Below are 20,363 nucleotides of genomic sequence, written 5' to 3'. Positions count from 1 at the left end.
ATTGATCCCAATGGAAAATCAGCTAGCTATTATTACACCCATTCCTGACACTGGAGGTTGGCAACGGGTGGAGAAGAAGAAGGGCAAAAAAGTTTAGGCTTGCTGGAACTTATTTTTTTCTATTTTGTTATTTCTGTTGCTTTCCTGTCATTATAGGAACAACCATCTACTATTTTGTGTTTTTCATTCTGTTTGCTGTCTGTCATTACAGGAACAACCATCTACATATGCTTCATGCATCTACAAAATGTAATTTTATCAATATGAATAAAATTACGACTTTTTTCCATGGGAAAAAAAAAATTAGTAATAAATATTTATGATTAGCAATTAATAATTAAAATTAGTAAATAATAATTAATAATAATAAGATTATTAATTGTTATTACTAATCTTATTAAAATAAGAATAATATAAAATGAGTTTTGAATATTAACGATAATAATAATTAATATTAACTTTTATTAATTTTCTTCTATTTTTACCTATATTAAATTTTATAAATTTTGATATTAATATTAATATTAGATTTTAACTCTAGTATTAATTTTTAATTATTAATTTTAATAAAAGTTAATACTAAAATTAATAATACCTTCCATTTATAATATTAATCTATTAGGTTTAAAATATTAAAAATCTCTTAAATTTATTAATATTGAACTTCCATAATATTAATATTGAAATTTCATAATAGTAAACATTAAAATTTTTTTATTATCAAATTTTGTCGATTTTATTGATTTTAATATTAATATTAAATTTTAGTTTTAAATATTAAATTTTATTGATTTAATATTAATATTAAATTTTAACTTTAATATTAATCTTTGATTTTAACATTAATCTTTGGTGTGGTTGTGTATGTGCACATTTATCAATGTCTTTGTGCTGGTATATAGTCTACAAATTTTTGGTTATTTTAAGGTCATAAAATTTAAATGAACCAGGTTTAAGAAAAATAGAAATTGGAATTTTTTTTAGGAAAACCATAGAAAATTAACTCATCTATGAAAAAAAAATTCCCATTAATAAAAACTTATGGTTTCTTTGATTTTAAATTATACTATGAATGTTGGTGTATATATACACATGCGATAAAGCTTTGATTTGGACAACACACGTTGGTTATTTAGATGAAGCCAATGCCTAAACATATAGCCAATCATGTCTTTCAATCAACCCAGCAAAATGGGCAATGAGAATTACCATTAACCGGTTGCTAATTGTTAGATCTTAGGGATTGATCAAGTAATGTGTCACGCCCCCAAGCCGGTGGTAGTCTTTCAACCGCTCTTAGCGAGGTGTGGCACCACCGAACACTTTCTTTTCACCAATACTTATGTTCGTGGACTACGCCTAACCACTTACTCCTAATTAGTTTGTGTTTCGCAACCAAGTATTATTATGTTATCCTTTATACCAATGAACACCCATACACATTCATTATCAACAACAATTATAAACAAGAACACAATTGCATAGTATAAAGGGAGGGGCAACTCCGTGAACAATGAGTCTGCTCGAAATATATGTATTAATCAATCTTCAATATTAAAAGCTTATACAAGTATACTTGGAAGTCCAAGTTTCATACTTAGCCAATTTTTACAATCAAGGCAAACTCGGTTGCCAACCTTCGTTCACATTTGTGCACACTTTCATGATGGGCGGGTGCTCACCAGAGCCACCAAGACACCCACGCCAAGACTTGGCACAAACGGGTGCTACACGTTCACCGTGCACACCTTAACCAACCAACGGGCACACCTTGCCCAGCGCCTTCACCCAACTCCAAGTGCGTTCCCAAACCGTGCGGCTAAACCAAGACTAATGCATGAGGTATGCGCCCTTCCTTCTCTTGTTTCTGCACACTAGACTGCGCACTACTTCCTGTGCGAAGTGTTGATCGAATTCGTTGATGTTCAAATGCTCCAACGCATTCACATATATGTAGCCATCGTAAGTGGGGGTGGGGCTTGCCCAGCCGACCACCCAACGTTATGTGCACACCCTTTAACCAACGTTCAAGCACCCAACACTTGAGTCGGCCCGCCCTCCATCGCAATTCGGCCTCAAGTGTATCGCCCAATGCTCCAAGGTGTATAAATAATCCATTGTATTTCATTATCGCATGTGTATTGTCACAAGTTTCGTCGCACAACCGTGTCACACTACCGTCACACCTCCATCATGCGCTCCAACTCGTCGCCTACCCGCGCACGCGCCCAACTCGCCCGACGCCCAAACACGTCGCACATCCGGAGGACGTTACATCCTCCTCCACCTGAAATAGTTGTCATCCTCGACGACATATCATCTTGGTAGCCATCCACCAAGACCATCAGTATCCATGATGTCAACTCCTCCAAATACTGCAAACATCCCTGCAACATATGTAGAACTCCATCTCCACCATGTCTCGTCCTCATCCTGTAGTCTGCCTGTCAAGATGCTCTACCTGATACGAACACATCTCTGCACATTGGTACCCCTCATGACTCGAACTAGTCGGGTGATCAGTCCAACCATACGCCCAACTCATAAGAATGCACATTCTTATGTCCTCATCAGTCTTTCCCTGACTTCTGCTACATCTCGGACTCATCAATAATCTGTCCAACTCCCATGTTCAGGTCCATGGAAACTCCATCCCATCTGTAACATGTCCAAGCCATGGTCTTGTTGCACAAGAGTGTACAACCTCTCCACTAGCTCATATATCTCCATGTCATAACAACATCTGCACAGCATCCTTTGCTTCATATCTCCCATAGAATGTCCATGAATGACACCTCTACACATGCCTTGGCATAATGTCCATGCATAAATGTCATGCTCCATATCTCCAACCTGATGTCCATGACTCTAGTTGTCCATGATGTCCAGCCCATGTAGACTCCATCCCAACATCTGGCCATCTGCATCCAAGTCTGCAATCTGTCATAAAGAAGCCTCCTTCAAGGCCCCTTGTTAAGTTGATGTGGTTCCTCCCTACCAAGGCCTCCACACCAACCCTTTCCCAAGGTTGTCTATAGAGAAAGGAGGGCCAGGAAGTTTCCTCCCTGACTCTCATCCACCCATGTGTTAGATTGATATTGTGTCCTCAAGTATCTGTGCACAGCCTCAATCTCCTCACATGTACATCCAAGCTCACCTAGCTTGTCCTTTGTCAACTAAAAGTCATATATGCCCATAGCATACCTGCAAAAGTCCACTATACCAGCAAGATCTCTACCTCCATAATCCTCATCAACCACTGCCTCTGAAGTAGTACTCAGACTTCCTTCACTTGCAACTCCATTGTGAAGATCATCAGTAGAAGATGTCCCTATCAAGTGCCTCCATGTTCGTGAGATTGCCTTCTCACTTCCTTCATCCTTCTTTCCAGCTCTTGCAACGAAGTCAATCAACTTCCTTTCCTTCGTTGTTTGAGTCACACTCCCAAGTCCTCTTTGCTCCACATCCTCATGCTTCACATTTGGATCTTTGGGATACAAAGTCATAGAAGTCATCCTTGGTCTATATCCCAAGCAACTCCTTCTATTCATTGGTACCATCATGGTTCTTCCTTCAGCTGTGATCAAGAGAATGTCCTTGTCCACCATTAGTATGGCTTGTGCAAGCCTCATAAAATCTTGCCCTAGCACCATAGAATGATCATCCATGTCCACAATCCTCAAGTCAAACTTTCCAAACCACGATCCTACTCTCACCTGAGTGTTCTCCATCACACCATCAACAACTTTCATGGTAGAGTTGACTGATTTGAAAGCACTCCATTCCCTCTCCATCTTTGCTTTCTTCCCAAAAGACTTTGCTGCCTTCCTGCTTAAGAAGCTATGAGTAGCCCTTGTATCCACCAAAGCTGCAAATCTCTTTCCCTTCACGGTCACCTACACAAAACTCAGCTTCAAGGATTCACCTCCTTCTGTCGGCTTTATCTTGTGTCTCACATCAGCAACCTTCTTCAAGAATTCGGCCTCAGAAGTGTCAATTGGCTTATGCTCTAACTTGACATTCCTCCTAAGGTACTTCACTTCCTTGCTTAGTTCTTCTAAGCAACTCGATCCTGGTCTAGCTTGACTTCCTTCAAGCTTGTCCTTCATCGCATCCTACTCAAGTGCACCAACCAAGTTTCCACTGACTACCTTCATAGAACTAAACTTCTGAATATCCTCTGGATTGTCTTGTAGTGAGTTCCCAGCCTGTCAATGTAGTCGAGCTCTTCCTGCTCAATCACAACGATCTTCTTACCAAGAAGCTTCTTCTTTATCTCCTCCTCAACTTGCTTGATTTCGGCTTCCACCATGGCACTTTTCTTCCTCAACCGGGCTCTTTCATCCAAGAGCTCTTGAAGACCAAGACCACTTTGTCGGATCTCCTCATCAAGTTCCTTGAGTTCAACATCCGTCGTACTTCCGCATTGGCTCTTGAGTTCTTCAAGTTCCTTCCTTAGTTCCGAACAGCTTTCCTGAATCTTCATGTTCTCAGCCTTCATCGAAACCCAGTTAGAACTCCATCGACCCATCTGTTCCAACACTTTGTACCGGAAGACTTCAACTGCATCATGGCTAGATTCACCTATCATAGGTTCATCCACCATCTTTTCCTTTTCAGCCTTCTCCATATTCACCAGGTTCCTTGTAAACATGAACCAGCTCTTGTTCCACTTGTATGTGAAACAGCTTCCTTCACCTGCAAGTACCTGTCACTAACTTCCAAGTGCATCCACATCTGCACTTCATCTTCAACCCGGTCATCAGCCAGCTCTGATACCAACTGTCATGCCCCCAAGCCGACGGTAGTCTTTCAACTGCTCTTAGCGAGGTGTAGCACCACCGAACACTTTCTTTTCACCAATAATTATGTTCGTGGACTACGCCTAACCACTTACTCCTACTTAGTTTGTGTTTCGCAACCAAGTATTATTATGTTATCCTTTATACCAATGAACACCCATACACATTCATTATCAACAACAATTATAAACGAGAACACAATTGCACAGTATAAAGGGAGGGGCAACTTCGTGAACAATGAGTCTGCCCAAAATATATGTATTAATCAATCTTCAATATTACAACCTTATACAAGTATACTTGGAAGTCCAAGTTTCATACTTAGCCAATTTTTACAATCAAGGCAAACTCGGTTGCCAACCTTCGTTCACCTTCGTGCACACTTGCACGATGGGCGGGCGCTCACCCGAGCCACCAAGACACCCACGCCAAGACTTGGCACAAACGGGCGCTACATATTCACCGTGCACGCCTTAACTAACCAACGGCCACACCTTGCCCAACGCCTTCACCCAACTCCAAGTGCGTTCCCAAAATGTGTGGCTAAACCAAGACTAGCGCATGAGGTATGCGCCCTTCCTTCTCTTGTTTCTGCGCACTAGACTGCGCACTACTTCTTGTGTGAAGTGTTGATCGAATTCGTTGATGTTCAATGCTCCAAAGCATTCACATATATGTAGCCATCATAAGTGGGGGTGGGGCTTGCCCAGCTGACCACCCAACGTTATGTGCACACCCTTTAACCAACGTTCAAGTGCCCAACACTTGAGTCGGCCCGCCCTCCATCGCAAGTCGGCCTCAAGTGTATCACCCAATGCTCCAAGGTGTATAAATACTCCATCGCATTTCATTATCGCATGTGTATTGTCGCACAACCATGTCGCACTACCGTCACACCTCCATCGTGCGCTCCAACTTGTCGCCTACCTGCGCGCGCGCCCAGCTCGCCCGGTGCCCAAATGCGTCGCACATCCACAGGACGTTACATAATGGGCTCTAGTGAAATTATATACATGTTGACGATTTGTTGACCCCTTTATTGGTTGAAACACATGATAGGGAACAAGCATAGCTATGTCCCTCACAATGGAGTGAATAATATTATGGATATCATATTGTCACCAATAGATGGATACCTTAGGTCTAGTTTAACATGTGATCTAGCATGTGTGGAGCTTTATCACATGAATAGAAAAACGTTGACCAACATCTCCAATTAGATTATTTTGGGTTTGCGCTAAAGTATTGATATATAGTTGGCTCCTTTTATGTGATTATGATGGATTTTAGAGTTATGAAGTAAGTATTTCCCTAAAAAAAATGAGGTAATAATTGGTGCTAGCCGTCTAAACCATTATGTGCTTCTCATAAATTATGTTTTTGAATTTTTTTATTCTTTCCATTAACTTTTCATTATTATGGATATAGATCAATCTTATTTCATGAAAATTAGGTATATATAATTGAAATCACTGATATTTTTGTATTTTCATAGAGTTCTTTGTACCTCAACCTTTCTTTGAAGTCATTTCCACTATTTTTAGGCATTAAGAACTTTCTTAAAAAGTTAGGGATTCATCCATATTCCTTTTAGTTTTAAAAAGCAGAGGGTTTTATAGTTGTAATATTAATTTCTATATTAAATAATAATAATAATAATAATAATAATAGATGCGATAATAATTTTATATTCCATTTATAAATTTGTTCTAGCATAAGTTTTAGAATAATTTTAATATTTATATTAATGTAATGGCTAAATGTTTAATATAATAATAATATTCTGCGTAATAATATATTTTTTATTAGTATTATTAATAGTATTATTAATAGTATTTAATAATATTAATATTAATAATTATGATTAATAATAATAATTTTTATAATTATATATTTATTAATATAATAAAATTATTAATATTAAATTTGTACTATATAATTTTTTTTTGTATGTTATTGATATAGGTTATGTATATATATATATTAACCACATTTATTATATAGTTGTGTTAGTTATTTTTTTAATCATGATATAATATGTTTTATCAAATATTTCTTAACAAATATCTTCAAATGAAATGAAAAAAATATTAAATAAAATATATTATGTTATATTAAATAATTTATAAATGCCCATGTTAATAATCAAATGGGGAGATGGTGAACCTACTAATAATTTATTATTTATATTAAATCCTTGTTTCATACATACTATATATTCTTCTCGGAGGGAATGGATATTCTCGAAATGGCATGTATCTATATACTTTTTGAGATCAATATTATATCACTACATATCATCCCCTTCCTAATCAAGTTGATCATATTTCTTTATTCCCATGACCACATCTAACATTTTCTTGGGAGGTCAATATTATCTAACTATGTATCATCACCTTCCTAATTAGGTTAACCATATTTTGTTATTCCCACGACCACATCTAGCATATCTTTGGGAGATTTAGTGTTCACCATTAGTTTTCTACTTTTGGGATTTTCCTAATCTAATGAGTGATTTTTATTGGAAACGGGCATGGAATAATTTTGAGGAAGAAATAAAGGACTTCTTGAGATTGAGATATAAGAGATTTGGAGTTTTTTTTGTAGGTATGGTTGTGCAAAGAATATATTGAACTAATTATTTGGTTAATTTGCAATTATTATAAACTTTTATAAAAAAATCATCATCATTTCTAGTTTTTTATTAGGATGCCTCCATGATTTTCTCAATGGATAATCACAAAATATAATTTTGCAATCAACCGTATGAACATAATTAGAGACTTGATAAGTTATTCATATTTGGAAGTGACATATGAATATCCATGTAGACACTTGTGTTGGCATATTCCATGTATCTTCCTCCCTCAGTGGCTTCAACAATTTTATAATGTATGTAAAGAGTAATTCCTATGCCTTTCACAAATTTAGGGTTTCAATAATCCTATGAGAGAGAGTATAACTAGAACTAGGATGGGGCATAGGTGAAGTTCTTAAACGTTAAACTTTTTTATGTAATACCATTGTTGGATACCATAAAAATTAAAATAATAAGACACATTTTCAAAAACCACCTCAATATCTATAGCAATGAAGAAACCCTTAGAGGCTAATTTAACATATGTTTTCCCTCTCGGTTTCCTATAATAATTGGTTGAACACATTATATCTCTCTCTATATTGTTCAATTACCCAAGAATCATACAATAGTAGCATGATCTTTCATATATCGCACATAGTTTCCTATACACCAAAATTTTCTTTCATTCTTGGGCATGATATTTCCCTTGGGGACAATTAACCACATTTTCAAGAATTCATAGCCATTGGTGGATATGGAAACACTTTATGATTAGATCTACTTTTCCTTCTAATCGTTCATTTTGTATTTCATTTGTTGGAATAGATTCATCTTGTGTGTCAATAAAAGATAATTTCCTACTATGTCTATATGTTGTGTGATTGGAAAAAGAATCGTTAAATAAATATGGTGCAATCCCTAAATGGCTCAAGTGTGGAGCTTCCTTATTTCTTAAATTAAACTTCCCATTGTAAACCCAACTTTAATTAACTATAAATTTATATGATACAAAATTTGTTGTTTTATGATTTTGATTAATAATATATTTATTTTACATATTCCAAACAAAATATAATTTGAATGACTTAAATAATTAAAAATATATATTTCTATTAAAATTATTTTGAATTTAAATTTAATATATAATGATAATTATAATTATTCTACATATAAAACTTGAATAAGTAACATTATCCTTTGTTATAAAACTTATAAAAAAACGTATTATGAAAGTGAAAACGAAAATGTATGACAAGGTGGAGAAATATTGGAAAAATGTTTTAGACAAAATTTCTTGCCCATACATTTATATTATATATAATATGATACAATATATTTTACTTAACATTTTTCCCAGCATTATAAAACATGTTTTATTTAATATTTCCTAACCACCCCTCAACCTAATATAACAACCTAATATAATATGTTCTACTCAATATTTATTTTATCATAATAATATGTTTGATATAATATTTTTTCATCTCAAAACTTATTATAATGTAATATTTTTACCCATTATTCTAATACGCTGTCCATAATTAGAGTTCCAGAGTTTATAATCTTTTAATTAAAGTGGTAGAGTTTATAATAACTGAATATTTATCTTATTATAATAGGTTTGATATAATATTTTTCCATCCCAAAACTTATTATAATATAATATTTTTACCCATTATTCTAATATGTGGTCTACAATTAAAGTTCTAGAGTTTATAATATTTAAGCAAAATAAATTTTAGAAAAAAATAAATTTAATAAATATAGAATATTCTCTATCTTACAGATAATGTAATTAATGGTTTTTCAATCAGTTCTCTGTTTCAAAATTCATAACCCACTCTATCCATACATCCTCTATCTCCTCACCGATAAAGAATCATTAGGATAGGGCTAAGCAGTTTGTTTTTAGCATGCAATTTAATTTAATCACATTCGTGGACCAATGATGTTGATCACCTGCTTAACCAACGATGTTGTAACCATATTTTAAAATATATGAATGCATGGGTAAAACAGTTTCGCATTTTAATTTTTTTTCCTTTCAACGTCTGCGAATTATGTAGCGTCCCTTTTACACGTAAGTAAGCCATTTGATCATTTATTTCTTAAGTACAGGTTTCATTCAATGGCACAGTGATACGTCTTCATCGCATTTACTTGCAACACAGAGTCTGCCATTACAAATTATATGAAATTCTTTCTTTTCTGGAAGCAAATGAGCTGTACTATGAGTTTTGATATTTATTTTCAGGAGAGCTGGATACTAGATAACGACAGTGCTATGATTTTTGCATGGAGTTTTTGCATGGTAATAAGGCATGTTAGGTTTCCTTTGGCTATGGATTTCTCTATGCTTGACCTCTCATATATCTGGAGATAGGGCATCTGAATAAGTGACAGACGCTTATGCTTACTATGCTTAGGCATAGATCACTTCGACCTGAAGGCATTCTTGAAAATGGAAGGAAGCCCCTAAACACAAACGAAGGAAAATAGAGGAATCAATACTTATGTATATATACCTGCCAGGGAACTGAACACGCTCGGGTGTTTTATTTTTATTTAACATTCATTCTCTGCATTCCATTCGAATTTTATTTGACAGTGCACGTTAACGGATTAGGGATTTCAATTGGTTGATTTGATCCTGGTTCAATTAGTTGATTTGAGCGCACTTATTAATAAATCAATTTTTAAGTATTAGATATTTTTGTTAATTTATCATTACTACATAAAGAGGATTTTAAGATAATACTTAAGACAATTTGCGTAAATTGTCTTAATTTGAGACCAAAAAATATTTGTAAATTTCCTTAAATATTATTTTCAAGCTAGTGTCTCAAATTGTTGTCTTAAAAACTTGTCAATATAAAGACAATATAGAACACAAGTATCATTGTCTCTTTAAAAACAATTCATTTTTGTCTCTCAAGCCAATATAACTACCATTAAAGACATATTGTCTCTAGAGAGACAATATGTCTTAATCCCAATTATTGTCTTTTTAGAGAAAACAAAAATTTTCTTTAGAAACAAAATATAGAATTTGAAACTTGTTTTTTCATCAGTGACTAACATGTTAGGGCATGATGAAATTGAAACACCAACCTCTTGCTTGCAAGGCACATACTCTTCCATTGTGTTAGCACCCTTTAAGGAAATGTGTTATCTCGATTAGAAAAGATAAAAATCAACAAGCCAAAATGTACCAACATGAGATGTTTAAAATCATAAAAAATTCCCTCATAAGTGATAAATTGAAGGTTGCAAAAATACAATTCCTTATTAACTCAAATAAATGAGTAATAAAATTCAAAAATCATTCTCACACCAGATCTGATGAGTCATGGGGAAAAATAGTGAATAATCTCACTGCAACATTGTAAAATCATATATTATGCTCGTGTTTGATAAAATTTGACTAGGGACTTGACCAATATTCATAAGATTTTAAAACCAAAAATTCAAACTGAAAAAAGAGAAAAAGTCAATTTGCCCAATCATTCCACTATCTTAGTAATGTAAGAGTCACCTGTAAGTATGAAGAAAACAAGAGAAGTAACTCGCTAACAACACAAAATAAACTTGCTTTAGGATATATTATAAATCTTCTAGATAATTGTCCAAACTATAATCTCATAACTTCATGGTAAGTTATAATCTTTGTTGGTTGTAATTACCTAGATCTGTTATGCTTAGAAAACTCACTCGATAATATTTACCACATGTACTCCCAAATCCACCTTGTTTCTGTCATATCACATAACAAATAAATTGACTATCAGTGACGTGTCATAAGATAAGAAGCCAAAAAAGTACACCCTAAAAGAAAGAAACCCAACTCATTTTATAAAATCTTATCATTGTCAATTTAGCATTTCAAGGATGTGATGTTTCACATAACGAAAACTTTTCTTGCCATACTTTGTGGATTCCTTACCCTAGAATACTATTGTTCATTATTTTCCATGACTCTTTCTACTATGAGAACAATTAAGATCCAAAGGTTATTAAAAACATACATTGTTAAATCACAAACCAACATGCCAAAGCAACAATATGATAAAATGTCTCTCAAAATTAGAAGGCTTCAGACCAGAGAAAATAACTTTCAAAATATGCTTGGAGACTAATGAACTATGTATTACTACATATTCCCAATCATATTTTACCCACACACAGAAAGAAAAGGTTTGAATTTGAAATTAAAATGAATTAAATTTGGAGATAAAATTTGTCAAGTCTCCTTGATGAAGCATCATGGATAACTTTCATATTTACTCCATCATAGGTTGTTGCACCTCGACATATACATTTTCTAGTTTCTTTATCTCTTCCTTTCAAACCTCCTTTTCAGTCACTATTCCCTTCTTGATTTTGTAGTAGATACTCATGAAAGTTCCTACAGCTCTGTATTTTTCTCTACAACTGTTGTAGAGTGAACCATCATACATGTGCCAAAAGTCTCTCTCATTCAATTCTAAAACAATATATCATGGTTGAAACCCATGATTTTTAGTCAACCATTTATCCATTCTCTTCACTAGTTTTTCCCCATCAAATTCCTCCCCAAAGAATACACAAGCTAGATTATAATAGATGCCCACATCCATGTACATATGGGCATATTTTATGTCACCTTGCATGTGTGCCTTCTCCAAACTATACACTTGGTAGACAATTGTCCTCAGAGGATGTCTGAAGAGGTGATGTGGGCACAACCAAATAGGATATATCTCCATCTCGCGATGCTGAAACTAGAGGGCATTTGTGACCTTGTATAAAGGAATGAGCATATCTGAAATAACATGCATTTCATGATAATGATTTCTGATAGTTTCACCATGAGTTCCCTTAAGAAACAAGACCTTTAGAGGCATGAGCCATCCAAGTGTCTGTTAGAACCACCATTGATCAATGAAAGGAAATATGAGCTTTTGCTCCCAATATAGAATACTCCCTAGTGGGAATGTACTCAATGAACTCCCCTCTCTTAAGAGCAATATGAGAGTGTTGGTAGAACTAGGGCTTGAACCACCATCCAACATTATTGATAACATTTCCATTTTTCTTCACCTCTTCCTTGGAGGCATATCATCCTGTCATGTGTACAAATTTTGTGGGGGTATATATTATGCCCTCCACAAAGTCTGGGACCCTGGACTCATATCCATCCCTGGGTGCAAAGGAATCAATGTAGGTCTGGGATAACTCCTTGAGGTCACCCCTAGCAGGCGTATAAGTTACTCTTATGTATTCCTTGATGGGTATGATTTTGATATTTGTTGCTACCAGTAGCCCAAGAGTACCTTGGGACCATGGGATTGCATAGAATAGATCAGAAAACTTGTTATCTTTGGTGTCCCTGAGTAATCGTCCATCGGCTAACACAACCTTGTATACGACAAAAGTATTAGAAAATAACCCATAGATATGCAAACTCCCTTCTATCTCATACCCATTGATCAACCCACCAATAGTAAGATCATCCAGCTTGGCCACCATTGTCAGGGCCAGATTCCCCTCTCACAATAATTTTCTACTTTTCAATTTCAAGTATGTTTTAAAAGTCAGACAGGTCCAACTCAAAGTGTCCGGCCCTCTTGTAGTCCACATTACACATACTCGCGACAATATAAGGTTTTATAGCAATGAAAATGAGGCCATCTTTAGATAAATTTCTCTCCTTGAGATGTTTAATGACCTTCTCCACATTCTCTCCATGCTCAAACTATCTACGCTTGAAGGATTTTATCTCAGACCATACATCCCCTAAATAGGTCATAAAATAGAATGTGAATGATGGGCAGAACCACAAAAATCACTAATAGCCATTTGAAATTCACTACGCGTGAAGTATTTTCTCTCAGACCAAACATCCCCCAAATAGGTCATAAAATAGAATGTGAATGTCGGGCCACAAAAATAACTAATATCCATCCGAAGTTCACTAAGTAATCCACCCAAACCTTCTTCCTCTTGGGCCAAACTAACATTGGCTACTCTAGATCTGACACTTTGTTTTCCTCTTCCACTTCCACCACTAATGGAAACAACGCCACTATCTCTATCATGCGCTCTATCTATTAATAACCAATCAACCCAACAACATCAATGAACTACTAATAGTAAGGACCAAATGAGAATAACCAAAACCCCAGTTGGTCAACACGTTGCATGCCCTGTTAAATAGGACCAACCTACACAACTAAACAAAATGAAATAATAGGAAATTATGAACTCTTAGGATTGCTTCGATTAAACTAACAATATAACATATACCTACAAAGAATAGAGTGGGGGATGTGTGATGACTCTCCCTACTAAAGGATAGCAATATGATTGTTTACCTGGAATTTATCGAGGCTTCTCCTATTGAGGATAATAGGATTTATTGCCACAAGAGTAATATAGAGTCTAGACACTATAGAAGAACCAATTGACAAATGAAACAATTGTAAAGGAAATACTTCTAATAAACAAAATGAATAGATCACTAAAAAGATTGAAATCTCACCCCTAGACAACATGCCTTTTCATCAACTCAATTTTAATGGTAGAGACAAATATTGCATGATTTGAACTGAACACAAAACAAAATTTGGAAACCAAAGTTTGGAGTCCTTAAAAGTATAACATTATACATGGATAAAGATCACATGTAAAACAAAATAGAGATTCCTACTATGATTTCCTTGACAAAAATTAAAAATAAGTCTTTGTAGCAACCATAAGCACGGTTGCTTTAATTTGCAATGAATAAATTTAGCTTCCCATCCCAACACAAAAATACTATAGCAGATGAATTAAACTAGGATCGTGGGACTCAAGTTCCTTTCATCGTTCTTTGAGGACTCTTTGATTCCTTCGTGTAGTTCAACAAGGAGAACCTTGGTCATTTTTCCTCATAAGGTTTGGCAATCATTATTGGAATGCCTATACCACCTATGATAAGAGCAGTATTTGCGCTTCCCTTGGCTAAGGGGGTTGATTATCTCTAAGGGAGAACTAATGGTAGCTGAGATATGTGAAGAAAATACCTTTATCCATGAGGGTTATGGTGGCTATTGGGTGGGTTGATTAGCCTTACTTTTGATTTTGGAAGCTAGTTGAAAGTAATGATCCAATGAAGAGATAAAGAAGAGTTCTAGTTATGTTATGATGTGAGGAAGAAAACTATAAATTAGCTTTGAAAAAGAGGTTATCCTCAAAATCCATTCTCTCATGTTTGAAGGAAAGGATTGAAGTCCTTGATGAACAGTTGGATTTATTATCTAGGAGTCTACTGAATTTGCAACCATTGTGCCAATATTCCATCCTTGTACCCTAATAAGTAGAATTGCATGTCAATGGAACCTCAACTATAAATATCTTCTAATAATTTGTCAAAGTCGAATGGGTTTTAAGGAAGGCTTCCAAATTGTGAATCCAAGCATTGATCTTATCACCATTTAGGGCTCTATTAGAATTAGGAACAAAAAACATTGTGTCCATCATAAAACATAGTTGAGCAATGGGGATACCTATGGAAATATTGGCTTATGGTTGTGTTGTATGGTTTGGTGGAGGCTATGCTCTAGGGCTTATCGTTGAGTAGTCAGGTTTCCATCAAGAAACATCATTGCTCCTATATTTGATCTATCATAAGTTACAGAAAATTGTAAAGTGTAGAACCTCTAATATTCACTGGGGGATTTGTGGGGAGCTTTAGCAAAATAAAGGGCATGATTATCACTTATGAAATTAGCTACAATGATCTATGGAGTGCGGAAATCAGAAAAATACAGGTGATGGGTCATTCCATGAGTTTTTTATAACAAAAATAGGTTAAAAACTAGTAGAATGGTAAACTAAAATATACAAAATCTCTATAGAAGTTGGGGGATTTGTGGGGAGACTTAGAAGAATAAAGGGTGTCAAAATTCGTCACTTTTACAATTAGGAGCAGGGGCATACTGAGTGGGGAATTCAAGAAAAAAATCCAACATGGGAGACCATTCCACAAGTTTATTCCAACAAATCTAAGTTAAAAAATAGTCAAATCATTTGAAAACCAACAATTCCAACTATCATAACCAAGACCCATGACAATAGAAAAAATATGGGAACAGAATATTGAAATCAGATTTGAAAGTACACATTAAGCCTGTAGAATCAGTGTACATTCAACCTAGATGTTCATCACATCAACATGATAATTTGGAAACAACTTGAGCAACATTCCGCTCTGTATAAATTAGAATGGAACATAATTTGTAGTATCACACACAACTCTTTCAATTTCCCATGAAAGATGATCATAGTACAAAAACTCAATTCATCTCAAGCATGAAATGAAAAACCCTAACAACATATTCTAAGAAAGAAATACAAACTCTTCCATCATATCCCAAGAAGATCTTCACAAGAATATCAAACAATAGCTAGGGCTCTACATGTTATTCACTAACAAATTCTAGCTTCACTTCATTCTCCAAAAGTTACATCTACCCAAATGAAGATTCACACAAAAAGAGGTTCCAAGCTCTCTATTCCTTTACCTTTATCTTTCTATTAATAATGATGTGATGTGCTTCTCCTCTCATTATAGAGTAATAGGACTAAGTTCCAAGTAGCATAAAACCTTTTCTCTAGATTTGGTCTACAAATGAAATTCCCTACATGTGCCAAGTAGATAGGAACAAGCTCACCAGTGCCAACTCATGTACTCCATTCATTTTTATGTAACACCACATATATCAATGCACCCACAAGTGTTAACTCACCGCACTAGATAATTTTATGCAAAAAGTGCACCTGCCTAGTCAAAATCCTAATTTATAATAGCAATCATGTATAGCATGTGTTGGGAACCTATACGATCATCTCCAAGACTTATCATAGCCATATATACTTCACTATATGTTCTTTGAATTTGCTTCCTCTTTGCACCCAGAATCCTAGCTTATTCAATATTATATTAGGGTGCCTAATTTGCTAAGTCCTTAAAGGGTATTTAGCCTAGGAATCCTGTGTTACCTAATCTACAAGACTCTTTGGGGAGGCCTTCCTTGTGGGAATAACATCCATCCACGTAACAGCAAAAAAGCATCCACTAAGGTAATAGTGGTGGCTGATATCAAATATATCATGCCATGAAATGAAACCATGTTTTTTTTACTGAAAAGACTCTTTAAATCAGGTTGCATGCTCATCTTCTTATATCTATTTATACACATCCACAAACATATATTATAGGGAATTTCTAGTGTAGGTAGAAATGTTGTAGATATTGCTTGGGAATATATCGCCAAGGGTTTGAAAAGTAACTTCAATCTGAGGGAAAATATCATAAATAAAAATTAATCGTAAACTTGGACTTGAAAAAAGTTGAAACTGATGGCAACTTGCCAAAATCAGAAAACAAAATGGAAGTGTCTAGAGAAATTAGATATATGTGAAACATCGTACTAGATATTCATTTCTCTCCATTCCAAACTCCTTTCTAAAATAAAAGTCACCATTTCCAAAGATGAGGAGATACAAGTAGATGACTGCTACTAGCCTTGATTTCATTAACAGTTTCCTACTTGATGTCAACAACAGAGTGCAAAGATGTGAACTTTTCCAAAGAAGTCAAAAAATTATCTTGTTATGTTTGTGTACACATGAAAGAGGTAACATGAATGGAATTACATAAACCTGCAAGGAGCTGGTAGATAACCAACTCATCGACACTTTGGTCAAGAGGAAAAATGAATGATCCACTGGCATTAGAGCCCAGCAATCCTCCAACATGAATCTTATGATTACCACAATCGTAGTAGCATAATAGACAGAACTACAACTCCCACAACAAGATTTTTGTTACATTTTATTTATAAGGCTCAATCTAGAATATATCATTAGATTGTGACATTGTTAAATTCACTTACTCAGACTTGCTAACTTTTTCCTTAAATTTCTCTTGCATGAGACAGATAAGATCAACACTCTTCTCCAAATCTTTTTCTTCGCCCCTTTTACGAATAAAAATATTTTGTATATTATCTAGGCTTAAATATTTTGTTTGCATTTGTAGAAAGTTTATTTATTGGCATCAAACTATCATTCTTCATCTTGATTTCATTTTTCAAAATACAATCATGCATGGATCCCATATAGTCTTCTGGTACAGCTTATTCATCATCTATACCTCAATTATTTTGTATGAAATCTACCTTTTACTTCTGCAATAACACTGTAAGTTAGGAAGGAGGTATTTGAATAAAGTGACAATTTCTGGCTGAATTTAGTTTGATAAATTGAGGATAATTGTGCCATTTCCTATTGATTTTTGTAGCTTGGGAGGAACTCCACAACCCTGAGTACTGCGTTTGAGTGAGTTTGAAACACAAAAATGGTTTGTGGGAAAATAACTCAAGCGTTGGGGTTTTATACCCATGGTGTGGGTGTGAAATCAAGCAAAAGAATTGTTATGTATTTATTTTTGAAAGTATAGCCTCTTTAAATAACCAAGGAGGACAAGAAACAATATGATGGAAAAGTCAAATTAAAGAAACCCTTGCCTTGATTAGTTGGGGTTTTGACCAAGAAAAGAATGTTGTCTAAGGCCAAAAGTATCCCTTGAGGGCTAACCTTCACCTCATGAAACATTTTAAGAAGGCAAGAGTTGTGACTCATTTGTATACATCAAAAGATGGTGTATATCAAGTGATTCTGCCCTAGAAGGAGATCAGAATACCTTAGGCTGCAACACCTCTAAGAGGATGAATGAAGGAGCATGAAGGTTCGTGATAGGCTGAGTTTTTTCTCTAAGAAGAGGAAAATTTCCTCAGTAAATTCATGCCTCAAGTAAGGTAGGATCTGCGTGTGGAGAAGCGACTCTTTCTGTAAAAGGGTCAAGCCCTAGTTAGGGTTTATTCCATGATGCTACACCCTTAAGGTTATGCTCTGAAGTTTGTACCATATGCACTCAATCCAGTCATGGGAAGAAGGGATGAGACTCTTAGAAACGATACCTAAAACCTTGTGATAATATTTTTGGTTGTGTTCTTATCTTTATGATTGGATATGTTGTTTAGGGTGGCCAAAATCATTCAATAGGAGTGTGGTTCTAGGAAGTAGAGAAGGGTCATGTACTATGAGGAATAGGGCCAACATAAGGCAGATTGGAGGCTAGATAAGAGCCTAAGTGGATGAGGAAAATATTTTTCCTGAAAGGACTAGGCCAGAGGTCGATATGCCCTAGGTGATGGGCTATTCTTCTGTGCAAGGTTGTACTAATGATCTATCCCCCAAGTGCCAGCGATATATGCATTGACCAAGGGCCATGACCTTAGAATATTTGAACATTAGGGCCATAGACCTAGAGGGTTATGTATAGTAAGTAAGAGGGTTGAATTATATCACCTAGTGAACAGAGATGTGTAGGGACAGATGTGTAAAGGTAGTCTTGAAGAGAAGAGAAATTGTTGGTTTGGAGGATTGTTCATAGGTTTGAACAACAAATATAAAGAGCCCTAGCTCTAGGAAATTTGAGAATCAAATTGCAGAAAATAATAATATACATTCTCTATATGCCATCTGGGTTGTGTGTTTCTTCCTTATTGACCTTGGGCCTGTAGAAGAAAAATATCTTGCCTTGTTTCTATGTTGCAATAAAATCTTACATAAAAACTCATTTTGGGATTTTATTTTAAAAAAATCTCAACTTTGGGTTCCTCTCGTGTCCGTGTTTCGTCACCCTCACTCGTTGTAATAACATGAAGTTAATTCTTCTTCACCTAACTAGTTTTTGCAACATTAAAATTGTTTCCTAAACTATCCTTTCCTCCTTTACAACTACATACCTAATACATAGTTCTTCTTCACCTAACTAGTTTTTGCAACATTAAAATTGTTTCCTAAACTATCCTTTCCTCCTTTACAACTACATACCTAATACATACAATTACTAAACTACCACTATATCATAAGCATATATCTACTGCATATAATTACTTAACTATTGCTAGATCATATGCATATGATTACTAAGATGGAAGAAAATCCACATCATATCCATTTTCAATTGTATTATGGAAACAACAAGCATGAGCCCACTACATGATTGTTTAAATGTACAACTTTTCACTTGGAACATAACTAATTGGCTAACCTAATCCCCTATATTTGGACCCTCTAATTGAAAAATATTTGGGTGACAACATTTGTCCTCATTCATTAAGATTGAGTTCTATAAGTGTGCAATGAGACCATCTTTATCCTGAATTCGAGCATATGCAAGAGAAACAAACGTTTCCCATTTCTTACCCTTGAATGCTTGCAAGGAAAGGTTGCATTACCTCAATACACAATTTTTGTTTTTGAATTATGTTTTGACTTATCTATTAAATATCTAGATTACATAGAGAATATTTAAAAAAAGGAGTGTGGGGTAGGTAAGCTACCACCATAAATCCACTAAAGTGTGGTTCCATAGATAAACCTCCCACTAAATCACATTTCCTAGATATTCAAAATAATAAAAAATGAGCCTTTAGCCACCAAAACTGTACATATCTATGAATAGTTTTCTGGAAAGTTAAAGCTTCAAAGTGCAAGCCATATCAAAGCATACAATAATAATACATAAAATTATATGGTATATAATTACGTCATTCTCTAACGAACTCAATCAAGAAAAAATAATCTCCTTAAACACACTAATCTATAAGATAGGCTTCACTTGGCAATATGAGAATATTTTTGGCATGCCATAATCTAGCAAACTGTACTCCAACTATTTCAAATGAAAAGTTTAGAGAATAAGAAACACAAGAAATGTGAACTGCAAGAATGGTATGTTATGCAAAGGATCCAACGTACCGATAAAGGAGTAGCCAACATTACACTTATTTTGCATGACAAAAAGTGGCAAAATTAATCTGGAAAAAACTAAGGACGTGACTGCAGATTACAGATCATCTTCACTCCAACTATTTCAAATGAAAAGT

General features: G+C 34.9%; 1 pseudogene; it reads right to left on the bottom strand.

Moving 5' to 3' along the window:
* Window positions 1–11,726: 11,726 nt before the first annotated feature.
* On the bottom strand, window positions 11,727–13,397 carry LOC149249678 (delta(24)-sterol reductase-like; annotated as a pseudogene).
* Window positions 13,398–20,363: the final 6,966 nt, after the last annotated feature.

This window comes from Pinus tabuliformis, chromosome 7, assembly GCF_031772625.1.
Source record: "Pinus tabuliformis cultivar Carrire ecotype Pingquan chromosome 7, CPIR1, whole genome shotgun sequence".
Lineage (NCBI taxonomy): Eukaryota > Viridiplantae > Streptophyta > Pinopsida > Pinales > Pinaceae > Pinus > Pinus tabuliformis.
This window is presented reverse-complemented; position numbering and strand designations above follow the sequence as displayed.